The 14,876-nt window shown below is 37.4% G+C and overlaps 1 pseudogene; it reads left to right on the forward strand.

Moving 5' to 3' along the window:
* The first annotated feature begins 12,610 nt into the window (after positions 1-12,610).
* LOC120287535 lies at positions 12,611-14,178 on the forward strand (annotated as a pseudogene).
* Positions 14,179-14,876: the final 698 nt, after the last annotated feature.

Raw genomic sequence — 14,876 nt, forward strand, 5'->3', positions numbered from 1 at the left:
TCGAAACGCAATATTTTACAACATTTTTTTGCTTTTTTATTAATATTTTTTTAATTTTTTTTTTGGTCTTTTCCTCATTTTGTCTTTTTCACTGCAATTTCCCCCTCGACAACCCCTTTGCATACCCGAAGCCAACATTTGCTTTCTTTCTTTCTTTTCTTTTTTCACTTTTTTGCTGCACTTTTTTCGCTTTTTTTTTTTTCCCTTCCCTACCCATCTTCTTCCTCGACAACTCCTTCCGAAATAAAACCACGTTCGACGAGCCCTCACCAACGTTTGGGATCGCCGCCAGACCACCATCCGGCGTCGGTCATTCAGTCCTACCGATGCCGGCCACGGCTCGGCCCCACCGAGGTTAGTCGAGGGACAAAACTCGGCCTGAACGACCGGGTACCATTCGAGATATAGCCCTAATACCGACATCCTCCAACACCTACCGATGCCATCACCGGTCACCTTCCCTTTCCCGGCACCATCCACGACAAACCCACAGAAAGAACAAAGAAAATATACGCAGACCTAGCCTAGACAAAATGTCGAACACCTGGGGCGTGCGGACTAGAAAGCTAACGAAACAAGCAAAGTCTAAGACAACCAAATCGCAGCTCACCAGGATCGGAAAGTCGCGCGGGCCAGAGAACCGCGAGCTCCGGTCTGGTGAACTAAAAAAAATCAGAATAAAAGGAGGTGGGTGATGGGGCCCTACCCGGCTTGATGACGGCGGCCTGCAAGCAGGTTCGAGATGGCATGAACCGTGGCCGACCACCTTGGTGTCGTCAAGATGAGATCATCAGGTTAAAGGGGACTAAACTCAAAAGGAAACTTACCGGAAGAAGGGATGCCGGGAGGCGAGGTCACGGGCGCGACCGAGCTTTTTTCCCGCTCTCTTCTCTCAATTTCTCGCTTTGCTCTCACTCACGACGTTGTCTCTCGGGCTTTCTCCTGGTTCGATCTCTCTCTCTCTCTCTCCCCGGAGCTGCTCCCCCGATCCTCCTGCAATTGTACTTCGCAATGAAAATGCTTGTTAGCAACCGTAGTCAATGATGTAAAAGTTCACGAATAGAATTCTAAGTTTATTTTTATCTCTATTTGCACATGTAGAGCTCTAGCTGGATGAACTCTTTTTAAGTAATCCTTAACTTTTAATGTTATTAACTTTTGTGTAAAATGGCTAAATTTAGATGTGAACAATAGTCCAAAAGCCATCCAAAAATGTTGTCAAATTTTGCAATGAAAATGCTTTTTAGCAACCGTAGTCAATGATGTAAAAGTTCACGAATAGAATTCTGAGTTTATTTTATTTCTATTTGCACATGTCATGCTCTAGCTGGATGAACTCTTTTTAGCCATAACTTTCATTGATGGATCACACAAATATTAACATCACTTGTATTTGATTTTTGATTAAATTTGCATATTGATAATGTCCATAATCCGTGACCTATTAATTGAAAGTACGATTGAAGGAAGCCTAGCGCGTGCTGCGCACGGGGCCATTTTGGCCGAAGGCGCGTGCGACACACGTGTGGAAGCCTGGCGTGTGCCGTGCACGCGCACGGCACGTGCCGGTCGGTTTGCCTGACCGGCCTGATCGGGCGGTCGGTCCGACGGCTCGACCCGCCGCCCGTTGACTCCGATGTTGACTGTTGACTTTGACCGTTAACTTTGACCGTTGACTCGAAAAAAAAAAAATATGTTTCTATTTTCAATTATATCTATGTGGGTTATAAGTAATCCATTTTTTATTCTGCATTTGTTGCATGAATCATGGAAAATTATGTATTTTCCCTTATGTTCATTATGGATTATAAGTGATCCATTTTTAGTTATGCATTTGTTGCAGGAACTATGATGCGTTATGCACGGATACCTGCAATCCCGAGAATGGACGAAGGAAGTGCAAGACTTAAAAGGCTGATGATAGAGTTAGCTAATTATCGGTGGCATGACGGTGATTTAGTATCACATGTGGTCAGGGTCAATCGGATGATACAGAAAATCATCTGGAATAGTTATCTTATGCCGGATTTTGAGTAAGTGCCGACTTTGATGAACACTCTTCCACCTGAATGGCAAGCAGTGTTAGATTGCCTATGGGAGGTCAATGTGGTCCCGGGTTATAGGAGGCTAGTCGTAGATTTTGTAAGAGAGTACTATAGGATTGAGTTAACCAAAACTTCAACCTTTAGATTGAGCGCCACATGACGCAGAGTAAATGCGCCTTGGAGGCAACATGAAAGCTCCAAAAGTTTTTCCATGATTGGCCAATGTGCCTTCAAATTTCTTAAATATTTTGACTAATAGATTAGCATGGACTTTCCCTATTTATTTCTTAGATTAGTTTGAGATGTTTTTGAGTGTAAATATCTCTTTCTATGTTGATATTTTTCTTTGTATATGTTACTTAGTGTAGTGGATAGTTGTATTATGTGAAAGCATTATCATTCTATTGGATGTCAAATATTATTTGTTTTCTATTATTGTTGATTGTTGTGGGTAGTTCATAAAAGTTTTTGTAACTTCATAAAATTTATTTTGCATAAGACAATTATATTAATGATAGTTTTAAGTTAGGTTTTTTGGAGGATGATTGGAAATATAGTGACCTTTTGATTCTGAAACCTTACTTGAAATTGTTCATTGATATGATGGGTCTGTGCAAAGTGGATATATGTCTGATGTGTTCAGATCGATGGTTTAGTAACTAAGAACGTAATTGCTGATATGAATGGCAACAATTGTGAAATATTGAATATGAAGATTCAATATGTGCTGGAAAAGCAAGAAGCATTAAAAGCTCTTGACCATGTTATGGAAGATCTTGAGGATGCTGTGCGCCACCTTGAGCTAGTAGAGGACTGCCTAACGGCATTTGAGCCGAAAATAGATATTTGCAATGCTGGTTCTAGCTTAGAAAAGGCTTTGAGCTCTAAGCGTAAGCGTATTGATTCGTTCAATATGTGGGAATGCAAAGGATCAAGTCCTTATTGCAAGAAATCAAGAGTTAACCAACACAAGAGAGGAAAACGTTCTCAAGTGAAGAAAATGTCAAGGGTGAGGTGTTACAATTGTAACAAGAAATGTCACTATACTTGCAACTGTTGTGAGCCAAAAAAAGGTAAACACCTCTTGTACATTTGAGAACTTTGCTTATGTGTCAAGTTCTGCATTATTGGCTGAATCCAATCCTTTGTGGACTGTAGATTCAGGAGCGACAGACCATGTAGCAAAGGATAGAGAATCCTTCGTGGAATTCCGACGAGTACCAACCGGAACTAAGTGGATCTATGTGGGATATAACTCCAGAGCTGAAGTTAAAGGGATTGACACCTGCCAATTGAACGTGTGTGGTGGACGCACCTTGTTCCTACATGATGTTCTATATGCTCCAAAGATTCGTCGAAATTTAGTGTCTGTTTTGGTATTGGTTAAGCTTGGTTTTAGTGTAAACTTCCGTAATAGCGGTGTAGATTTGTATTTGGATACAAACTACTATGGTTGTGGTCATTTTCTGGATGGTTTTATTGTACTAAATGTTGATTGTGGTGATGTCAATATTTGTTATTCTCTTTTTCATGTCTTCCACTTCATATGATAATGATGTGAATATGTGGCATGCTAGACTTGGTCATATTGGCCAACAACGTATGAATAGACTAGCCAAAGAGAGCTTGTTGGGCAATATTGAAAAAGTCAATTTGCCCATATGTAAGCATTGCCTAAAAGGGAAAACGACAACGAAACCATTTGGAAAATGTAAAAGAGTTGAATTTCCTCTGCATTTAATCCATTCTGATGTCTGTGGTCCAATGAATGTGAGAGGAAGGCATGTGGCTGTTTATTTCATCACTTTTATGGATGATTATACTCGATTCGGATATGTCTATTTGATTTCTCATAAATCTGAAGCATTAAGTTGTTTCAAAAGGTTTATGAACTTGGTAGAAAATCAATTAGACAAGAAAATAAAAGCATTGAGATCTGATCGAGGTCGAGAATATTTATCTGATGAGTTCAGAAAATTATGTGATGAAAAAGGAATAGAAAGACAATTGTCTATTGCATATACTCCTCAACAAAATGGTGTTGAAGAGAGAAGAAACAGAACTCTACTGGAAATGGTTAGGTCGATGATGGCGCATGCTAATTTACCTATCACTTTTTGGAGTGATGCGTTATTAACGATGCCTATATACTTAACGGGTGCCTTCCAAATCAGTTACTTCCACTCCATATGAGTTATGGACAGGTAGAAAACCGGACTTAAGTTTTCTTAAGCCATGGGGTTGTGCTGCCTATACTCATGAGTCCTCTCATAAGTTTGGGAAATTGGGTCCCAAAGGAAAGAAGAGTATTTTCATAAGATATTTGAACACTCGAAATGATATGTGTTCATAGGTGAGCAGGAAAGTGGGAGTATAACTGAATTTGAATCACGGGATGTCACATTCTTAGAGGATGAAATTCCTAAAAAGGGCGAAATAGGGGAAGATTACTCCCTATTTGAAACATTGGATCAAGATAATGATATTAGTGTAGTTCGTCCAAGTGGGAGTAATATAAGAAATGATGAATTGAATTCAACTCATTCTTATTACAATCACATGATGAGACGACATCATCATTATCTAATCCTAGTGGGAGCATAATGGGGAATAATGTGCAAAGTGTACAATCTCCCATACGGCGAACAAGTCGTCAAAGTATTCCCCGTCGACGTTTTGACATTGAAGGGGAAACTTTTATGATTGCTCCGCAAGATGAGGATGAGCCAAGAAATATTAATGAGGCTCTAAATTGTCCTAGTAAGGAAAAATGGATTCATGCAATGGAAGAGGAGATTAAGTCAATGAAGTCAAACCAAGTTTGGGAACTGGTTGATCTTCCAAAAGGACGCAAAGCTATTGGGAACAAGTGGGTTCTCAAAATAAAGCGTAAAGCTGATGGCTCAATATAAATGCATAAGGCTCGTCTTGTGGCGAATTGGTATAATCAACAAGAAGGAATTGATTATGAAGAAACATTTTCTCATGTAGTGAGATTTACCTCGATTCGCATTATTCTGGCAATAGTGGCTAGTATGGATCTTGAGTTACATCAAATGGATGTAAATACTGCTTTCCCCGATAGAGAATTAGAGGAAGAAATATATATGGAACAACCTGCTGGTTTCATTAAAGAAGGCCAAGAAGGAAAGGTATGTCGACTTTTGAGATTGATATACGGCCTTGAGCAATCATCGAGACAATGGTATATACGTTTTCATAATACCATAATGGCATATGACTTTACAATGATTGATAAGGATTATTCAAAAGATCCAAAGATTAATTTGTGATCATATCATTATATGTTGATGATATACTAATTGCCGGAAGCAATATGAAGTTTGTAAATACTGTGAAGACTTGGTTATCTTACAACTTTGAGATGAAAAATATGGATGAAGCTGCATACATTCTTGGAGTTAAGATTTCAAGAAATCGTTCGAAGAGATTGTTATCTCTTTCGCAAGAAATATATATAAATAAAGTTCTTGAACGATTCGTAAGCCCATTGATACTCCTATTGCAAAAGGTGAATGATTGAGCTATATACTGTGTCCAAGAACTCCACAAGAGAATAAACAAATGAAACATGTTTCTTATACTAGTGCTATTGGAAGCTTAATGTACGCTATGATGTGTACAAGACCTAACATATGTTTTGCAGTTGGAATGGTGAGAAGATATCAATCCAATCCAGGTCAAGCACATTGGAAAGCCGTTAAGAGAACACTGAGGTATCTAAAGGGAACTGCTGATTATAGGCTGAGTCATTAAGGAAAGGATCTGCGACTCTAAGACTATTCTGATGTTGATTATGGAGGAGATTTAAATGAAATGAAATCTACCTCTGGCTTTGTTTTCTTACTAAATAATGGCACCATATGTTGGAGCAGTAAGAAACAAACGTGTATAGCCTTGTCCACGATGGAAGTTGAGTTCGTGGCATTATCAGCAGTAGTATAAGAAGGTGTTTGGCTTAAGAGATTTTTTGGATAATTTAGATGTTATTGAAAAAGCTACAAGTCTATTATTAGTTAACTGTGATAGCTAAGCAGCTATAATATACACTAAAGATCCAAAATATCATGGCAAGACCAAACATATAGATACCAAGTATAATTTTATCAAAGATATGATTGCACGAAAAGATGTGAACTTACAGTACATATTACGCATAAAATGGTAGCAGATCCTATGGCAAAGCCAATACCTAGAGATGTGTTTTTGTGGCCATATGAAATCTCTAGGATTGCGTAGATGCTGATGTACTGAATATTGTAATTTCCCTAAGTGCTCACATTTGATGAATTTGTGTTTTCATCATTAATGCCTATGAATCTATGTTTGATTTTTATACATCTTAATGCTCAGTGCATTACTTTAAGTTGAGAAAGTATGTCGAACAGATATAAAATTAGTCCACTCACACGGGTAATCGCCTCTATTTACTGTGTGATAAATAGAGATGAGACTGTTTTTAAGCTTATTATCTAGGTGATAATCGAGAGCTCAAGCTTAAAATACGTATGTCGCCTTAACTGAGTGTTAAAATGAGGACATAATACTTACTATGTTTGAAAGTAAAATAACCCACATATTTTACTTTATCTGTCTATGATGCCAGATGTGACTTCTAATGAATTTTGTGAATGAGTAGATACGTAAACTCAAGTTAGACATTGGGTATGTATGAACTATCATATGTACGGTATTAAAGGTGTAGACATACGCTCCATGGGAAATGAGTTAATACCGTAATATGTATTTCATACTACGTATGCATGAAACGATCAATAAGAGTGGCAAAAGTTTTGATATCAACTTTTATGTCGTGTGAGACTCTTGAGGAAAAGAGTTCCTCAATTTTAGTACCCTAATAACTTTTACTTATTCTCAAGATTTCTATTTAGTGTTTGCTATCTTAGGATTTGCCAATAGTCATGAGTTGATTCGATCTAATGGGACATTTATAGAAAAACAAACTGAACTGAAATTGAGAGTTTGAAGGAAAGAGGAAGATCGAATTTAGAGAATCACATTATAGTTTTGTATTCATTGGTTAATCAATTATGACTGTCTTTGGGATAATCATAATTGTGAATACAATATATATATATATGATATATATATAAAAATATATAATTGTTTAAAAGAGATCAATAGAGATATAAATATGATCATACTAAATCTACTAAATCTAAAGTGTGATGCCCATTATGAACTGTTATATATTCCTAACGGATGTATGGCAACGAGCTCTCAAAGTATGCTGGTCGCACGGATTATTCACCGATATAAATGTTGAAGAGAGGTAAAGAGGATCCTGTTCGGCTCACCATGTGCGAGTGGGAGATGATGATTTTATTAATTAATGTGATGAGCCTAAGTTGGCCCGTCCGCCCATGTTGGGCCTAAAAGCCTGGCCCGCAAGATTAGAGCCCATGGATGAAAGAGTGCGTTAAGGGGTTGCGTCTTTTGGATGAGATGTTACGTTGAAGGGTTGCGTCTATTGGAGGAGACGCTTTGAGGGAAAGGAATAAAAGGCACGTACCTTTTGGATGAACGTATGTGAAAGACTCTCTCCCCTTCAGGCAACGTGCGTAAGTCTCTCTCTCCCTCAAAAAGAAAGAAACATAAAAGAAGAATACGCTCTTTTCTCCCCCTAATAGCAATGGCATGCTCCTTGATTGAATGGGATCGGAATTTCTTCCTCGATCTTCAGCATTTGTGTTTAATCTGTGGCTAACAAGGTACGCTCGATTCCGTGGTGTGCTTTAGGATCGGTGATACATGTGAATTTCTCGGGCTCATCTTCCGCATTCGTTTTAGGGGTTCGATTTAGTGTCGAATCCAGTTTTCGAGAATTCGATAAACCCATTAATCTCGAATCAAATGATAGCAAAGCTCGAATCCTCAAAGTCTTCGGTGCCCGACAGGTTGATTTGGTGGAAACCAAATGAACGACAACGGAAGACGATGGAGTTTCAAAGTAAAGCTATTCACTTGTTCAGGAGTGCTAATATGTCCAATCATTGTTTGGCGATTGTCACTCGACCGCTTTCATTACGCGCATGAGAGTGGACCAAAACATTGTAGCATAAGCTGACTTAATGGAGTTTTAGGGGTTAGCGGTACCATCTGAAATTTAAAATCTACTAGTTGGAATCGGTTCCCAAATTTTTAGAATCTAGAGTCTATCTCACATAATTTGAAACCTGAAACCTATATTGTCATAGATTATAGGGCAAAAGAACACTTCAAGTGCCTTAACTTGCGCGAAAGGACACTTAAGTGCCATAACTTACGAAAGGTACACTTAAGGGCCAAAATCGGAGTAAAATGGATCACTTGAGTGCCAATCCGTCCCAAAATCCGGCCAAAATGCGACGTGTCAATTTTCGGCGAAGCAAGTGCGAAACGGCGTCGTTTTAATGATGTGGCCAAAAATTTAATAAAAATTAATTTAAAACTAAATTTATTTAAATATTTATAAAATATTTAAAATATTTAAATTTTAAAATTTTAAAAATTTCAAAAATTTCAAAAAACTAAAAATATTAAAAAATTTAAAAAATTTAAAAAAATTTAGAAAATTTTGTAAAAATTCTATAAAAATTTATAAAATTCTATAAAAATTTATAAAATATTTAAAAATTAAAAAGAAATTAAAAAGAAATTAAAAGTTAAAAAATAAAAAAATTCAAAAAATTTTAGAAAATTTTAGAAAATTTTGAAAATTTTAGAAAAGTAATTAATTTTAATTTAAAAATAAATTTATTTAAAAATTTAAAAATTAAAATTTAAAAATTAAAAACATTTGCAAAATTAAAAAAGTTACAAAAAAATAATTTAAAAAAAAGAAAGAAAAGGGTGCCGGTTGAGGGCTGAAATTTTTGTAAATTTTTAAATTTTTGTTAATTTCGTAAGTTTTTTAAATTTTTGTAACTTTCTAAAATTGTTTGTAAATTTTTTGAATTTTTGTAAATTTTTGAATTTTTTGTAAATTTTTAAATTTTATGTAAATTTTGTAAATTTTATGTAAATTTTGTAAATTTTTGCAAATTTTTAAAATTTTTTAAATTTTATGTAAATTTTGTAAATTTTTGTAATTTTTGTAATTTTTTTGTAACTTTCTAAATTTTTTTGTAAATTTTTTTAAATTTTTAGTAATTTTTAATTTTTTTTTGTAAATTTGTAATTTTTTTTTTAATTTTGTAATTCTTTTTTTTTAATGTTTAAAGTTTCTAAATTTTTAAAAATGTTTTAAATAAATTTATTTTTAAATAAATTTATTTTAAATTTAATTTAAATGATTTTTATATTATTATAAAATTTGAATGATGTCAAAACGACGTCGTTTTGGAAATTTCGACTGACTCAGCTCCGGGCGAGACACATCGAGAAATATTAATATTTTAATGCCACGTATGATTTCCGGCCAACTTCGCCGGAGATGGCACTTATGTGTCCCACTTTTCTTAAAATGTTGCACTTAAGTGTACCTTTCGTAAGTTATGGTATTTAAGTGTCCCTTTGGCCAAAGTTATGGCACTCAGGGGTCCGCACGTCTAGATTATAGGGTCTATCTAGATTTCACTTGTATTCTTAATTAAACGATTATAGTAAATCATCACCTTTAATGACCATTATTTGCTGCTACAATCCATTGATCACAACTAATACTTAGACACACATAGAATATGAAATATTAACAAAATAAAAGTCTCAATTATGAATATCATCAAAAATGAAAAGTTAGACTAGTAATTTTAAATTATATACCCATTATTGGATATCATGGAATACCACGGGATTGCATGGAAACATAGGAAAAAAAGCAAAGATTTGTTTTAAATTTCAAGTCCCAAGTTTCACTGCTCATCATCAAACGCCATAGAGTAGAAGATAGAGGGAAAAAAAAAACACAAAAACTTATCTCAAGTTTTAGTTGGAACATGCCCATCGAAACTAATTTCCCAATTTTGGAATCCAAAACTTACCTTGCACACTTTGAACCAAACCAATCGTCACCAGTCAACTTCTCCATACTGGTTTGGTTCTAAATCCTTGATTCTACCTTGAAAGCATGTTAACCCCTAGTATATTTCTCTCTATCTCATCATATAAAAAACTACAAGCCAAATTTTTCCAAGAGTGAATTTGTCAAATGTTACTTCTTCATGAATTATTTGGATGAAAATGTTTTCAATGCGTATTATCTTATGTTATCAAATGAACATATAAAATGTATGATTTACATTGCTTCTGCGGGCCAATACTAATTTGATCCACTACTTTCATTGATAACACTAAAAATTCTCTTATTATGTGGCAAATTTAATGGTAGAAAACGTGTTTCTCATTTGCTAGCATTTAGATCTTTTAAAAAATGAATTAATGGAAAATATATACTTAAGTTTAGAATAATGATTTCCTTTTTAAACAATGAGAAGTCATTTTTCAAGATACAACAAAATCCTGATGCTCAGAACCGACGCCCCAACATTTAGGCGGGCTCCCTCCAGAGAGACCTCCATGGGCCCGAACGCGGTTCCCATGCTCTCCATGACCTCACGGCTGCATTCAAGAGCCCAGAGCTCAAGCCTGGGCCCTCGGCGTCGGAATTCGAGACTTGGATTGTTGTTGAGATTTTTTTCTTTCAAATGAGTGTCTCATTTTTCCTTTTTCATGTTACGAATGTCGGCAAATGACTTTCACATATTTGTATGAATACTACAAAATATAGAGAAAATGAAATCATCTGTACCGTTTTTTAATAATGAAAATGTATCTCGTGCCCCCCCGCCACCCGTCGTCTTCCTTCAAGTTGAAGCCTATCGAGGTCACATCAATTTGCGAAGAAGAGAGAGGGAAGCCCCATCTCGTCTTCCGCGACAGCCATCACCACGTGACACCATCGGTGCACGAGATGAAAGATGCGTATCATGGACACTTACAGACCAACCCTACTCAAAGCCGCATAGGAAAGCTTCCCAGAAATTACACTACGAGAACGCGGTGGTGATGCACGCTTGCTGTGTGGGGTTACGATACATGTTCTTCAGCCGTGTAGTTTTGTAACTAATACAACAGCGAATTGCGGATGCACAGGCTTTAGTTTCAGACACTTTAAATTAGACTTTTTCGCTGACCTCGCTCATCGCTCGCTGAGTAAATCAGAAGGAAAAAGAAGCCCTAATTAGAAACCCTAACTGCTTTCCAAACGCAACTTGGCTGCTGCGTTCTTCTTCAACCTCGTGTATCCTTGATTTGTTTTGGATTTTTATTTAGTCTGCGCGACACCCCCTTCTGGACGCTCGATCGACGGGGGCGATTGCATCCGATGTGTTTTTCTGGGCTTTTTTCTTTCCCATTTTGGAGATGTGTTTTAGCTTTGATCGGAATCTGGGTGCCAGTAGAACCGAATCGTGCTCATCGACCGTCGCGATTTTTAACTGAAGTGTAGCTTTCGAACTTTCTTGATGTCACGTTTTTTCAATCTGGGGAATGAGTGTCGTGGCACGTTAGAACTGCGAAAGCTCGATGAAGACATCCTTCCAAAAGCTTGCAGTTTATGTTCTCCCTTTGCCATTGTAGTCCTTTTATTATTCACACATAACACTTGCACACACACGCTTCCGCAAAAACACCAACAAGCTGAAACTAGGTGAAAAATGCCAAAATATTTGCTAGGCAAAGAAAGGGAATTTCGGTGATACCCCGCAATTTCAGTTGCTAGCGCATTGAATATGTCCTCTTTTAATTTAAAAATGCAGACTCAAAAACGCAAGAACAGAAGGAGACCGCGGAATTTTTTTACATACCTTTGAGTTGCTTGAAGAAGCATAGTGCAGCTATGGAAGATCCTGATAGTATTTTCCAAACAAAAGAAAAGAAGTGATATGGGGCATTATAATCAATACGCTTCTCTGAGTTGGCCAGGAAGGAGTTCCTTGCCCAATGAGAGAGAAGAAGCTTTTTTATAACACGGAGTAAAAATTCTTCTGGATAGTTATCACGTGTAATGTACAAAAAAGCAAGCACATTAGCGGTCATAATGACATATGAAGGACTTCTTGCAGATTTTTTTGCTGTTCCTTCAAATTTTCCTGTGGATTTTCTGAGAAACTGGCTTCTTTATTGGCTGCAGGCTCCATCACTGTAGTGCTTACGACCTTCCTAGAGAATTGACTTAATTTGGCACAGGAATCAGGCCAAATTCCGTTGACTTGGGAGTTGTATGACAAGGTAAAAAGCACTTGATCATAGATACGCACCGGCAAACTCTCTAAACTTTGTGAACTTGTCATTACTGAGTAACTGTGAATGCTGCATAGCTATAGTTTAATCTGACTAATAATTAAATTTCAGAACAAAGTGCCCACTTCCTCCTTCCTGGCTTTGTGTAACTTTTCCCTTTTGACCTCGATTCACGAATTTGTTGATTACTTCAACTCCTCTTGCTATGTTTAGGCCTTGATAAAAATTATCGGTTGGTCCCGGATTGACCCTGGAACCAGACCGAACCAATAGGTTCGGTCCAGTCCTCGGTGCCACCAACCCGGACCATGCTTACCCCTAGTTCTAAGCCCCCCTTTGCTTGTTTGTCTGCAGTTGACTCTTGGTGTCTGCACCGTGATTGAGCTTTGGTTTGGTCCTTTTGAAGGAGTTGCAGTGGAAACAAGATCATCTGTTCTTTGTGGTATCAGCTGAAACTGAGGTAAAATCACAGAAAGAAGAGCAAAAAAGAGAAGGGGGTTTAGCTGATCTGTAATGAGTCTGTGAGTCCTGCCTTTTTTTCTGGTGAATCTGAGCTCAGGTATTTTGGGCAGTTTTCCACTGTACCCACCTTTCATATATATAATTCAAGCACTGTGCTTGCTTAGCAAAACTTGAAGAAGGGTTTGGCTTTGGAGTTTTTTTGGCAATCCCCATTTTTCACATTTTTGGACCCAAAGAATGGGTGGGAAATTTAGTAAAAACAAGCTAGTAGACTCTTCATCAATGGAAGACAGCTACCTTAGATACCGGTCTGACCTGACCTCTTATGAAGCTGCCGATGGAGTTGACACGAGCTTGCAAGATTTTGAGAAGACCTTACATGACCAAGCTGATAGAGTAATTGGGACACTAGCAGCTGGTGCTAAGGCTCAATCCCTGACAATCAACAATCTAACAGAGGTGATTACTGACCTTCCAGAGATGCACCTTATATCAGCTAAGATCATTCTTACATTGGACAAAGACATAAGGAATGACAAAGAGCTGTCAAATTTAGTGGGTTGTTAGTTTGAGCAAGGCAAACAGATATTAGAATTCTACACTTCCCTCAAGCAATGTGTGAGTGGGGCCCATGAAAACTATTTGAGTATTGAGCATGCACTTAGGCACTTTGAGGAAGAGGGAGGAGAGAATGTGGGAGGGGAGAAGTATGTCAAGACAAGGCAGGAGCTCCAGAAATTCAAAAACGCAAGCGACCTATTCATGAACGAGTTGTCCAAGCCTTTTAACTTGGTGTATAACCAGCAGAAAAAGTTGTGCAAGGAGTTGCAGGCTTTTGCGAAGAAGCTTGACAAAAAACTCAAATCTACGAAAGTTTGGAAAAGGGTGACCAAGGCCATATTTCTGACAGCCTTCGTGGCCACTTTGATCTTCTCAGTCGTTGCGGTCGCGATCAATGTGCCGCCTTTTGTGACTGCTCTAGCTGCTGGTCTGGCAGCTCCAATAGGGACAGTCGGCAAGTCGTGTGATACTCGGTGGAAAAATTGCCATGCGAAACTTGAAAAGAAAAAGGAGTTGATAGACATGATGAATATGAGAACCTTGATCTCGATTGTGGAATTGAAGAGGATTTGGTCGCTTTTGAATCAGCTGAAAACTAATGCCAACTTCACTCTTGGAGAAGAACAGGAAGAAGCGGTGAAGCCTGTAATGTTGGAGATTCAGAAAAAGTTGGAAGAATTCATGGCAACTATTGAGAATCTCAGTACGGAAGCTAATGAGAGTAGGCGCCATATAGAGCTCGCGATGAACATGATATCTCAGAGAGTAGGTGATGTGATACACAGATCGTGAGGAAAGTGATATTTTATATGATAATAATATAATCCAGTCGTTAGTTTTTTTCTAATGCTTAGAGAATTAAGGGTTAATGCAGTTCACTGTCTTACATGATCTTTATGTTGCGAAGATCATCTCGTTTTTTTTTCCTTTTGGTTGAAGTTGATCTGGCTAACGTGGCTTTAACCAATTCATGCAAATATAGAGATTATAGAGACAATGAAGGAGTTCTACATTGGTGTGCTTCAAAATGCAGATGCCTGTCTCCGGGAGAACTTTTACCTGTTTGGCTTCGGCCTGTTAATCTAGCTAATGCGATTGCTCATTTGTTTGCGTGATTCACTGAAAAAGAAAAAATTGATTCAAGCATTACACTAATGAGCTTTTCCAATTCCTTTTAAATATGACATATTAACAAAATTCTGTCATTCGCCAGTAATAATATATGGAGGGAAACCATAAACTTCGGGGTCTCATGCCCCATTCTGCTCATGAAGTGTCAAGTAATTGGGGTCGCTGAGATGCATATCTTGGCAGTTAATTCATTGTGGAAAACCATCTATGTAGCAAAACTAGCATATTCTACAATGGCAGGAGAAGTTGTACGGCCATTATAAAATCTCTTGGCTCTTTTCGGTTTAGTTCTTCAAGTTTAACTATGAAGTCGCACAACCGCTGCACAAAATACGTCATCCTTATTTTGCTCTCACTGGTCATGTCAGTTGCCAGTGTAATTTGATGAAGGAAAATAAAGTGATCTGAGAGTCT

Source organism: Eucalyptus grandis, chromosome 8 (assembly GCF_016545825.1).
Source record: "Eucalyptus grandis isolate ANBG69807.140 chromosome 8, ASM1654582v1, whole genome shotgun sequence".
In the NCBI taxonomy this organism is placed as follows: domain Eukaryota; kingdom Viridiplantae; phylum Streptophyta; class Magnoliopsida; order Myrtales; family Myrtaceae; genus Eucalyptus; species Eucalyptus grandis.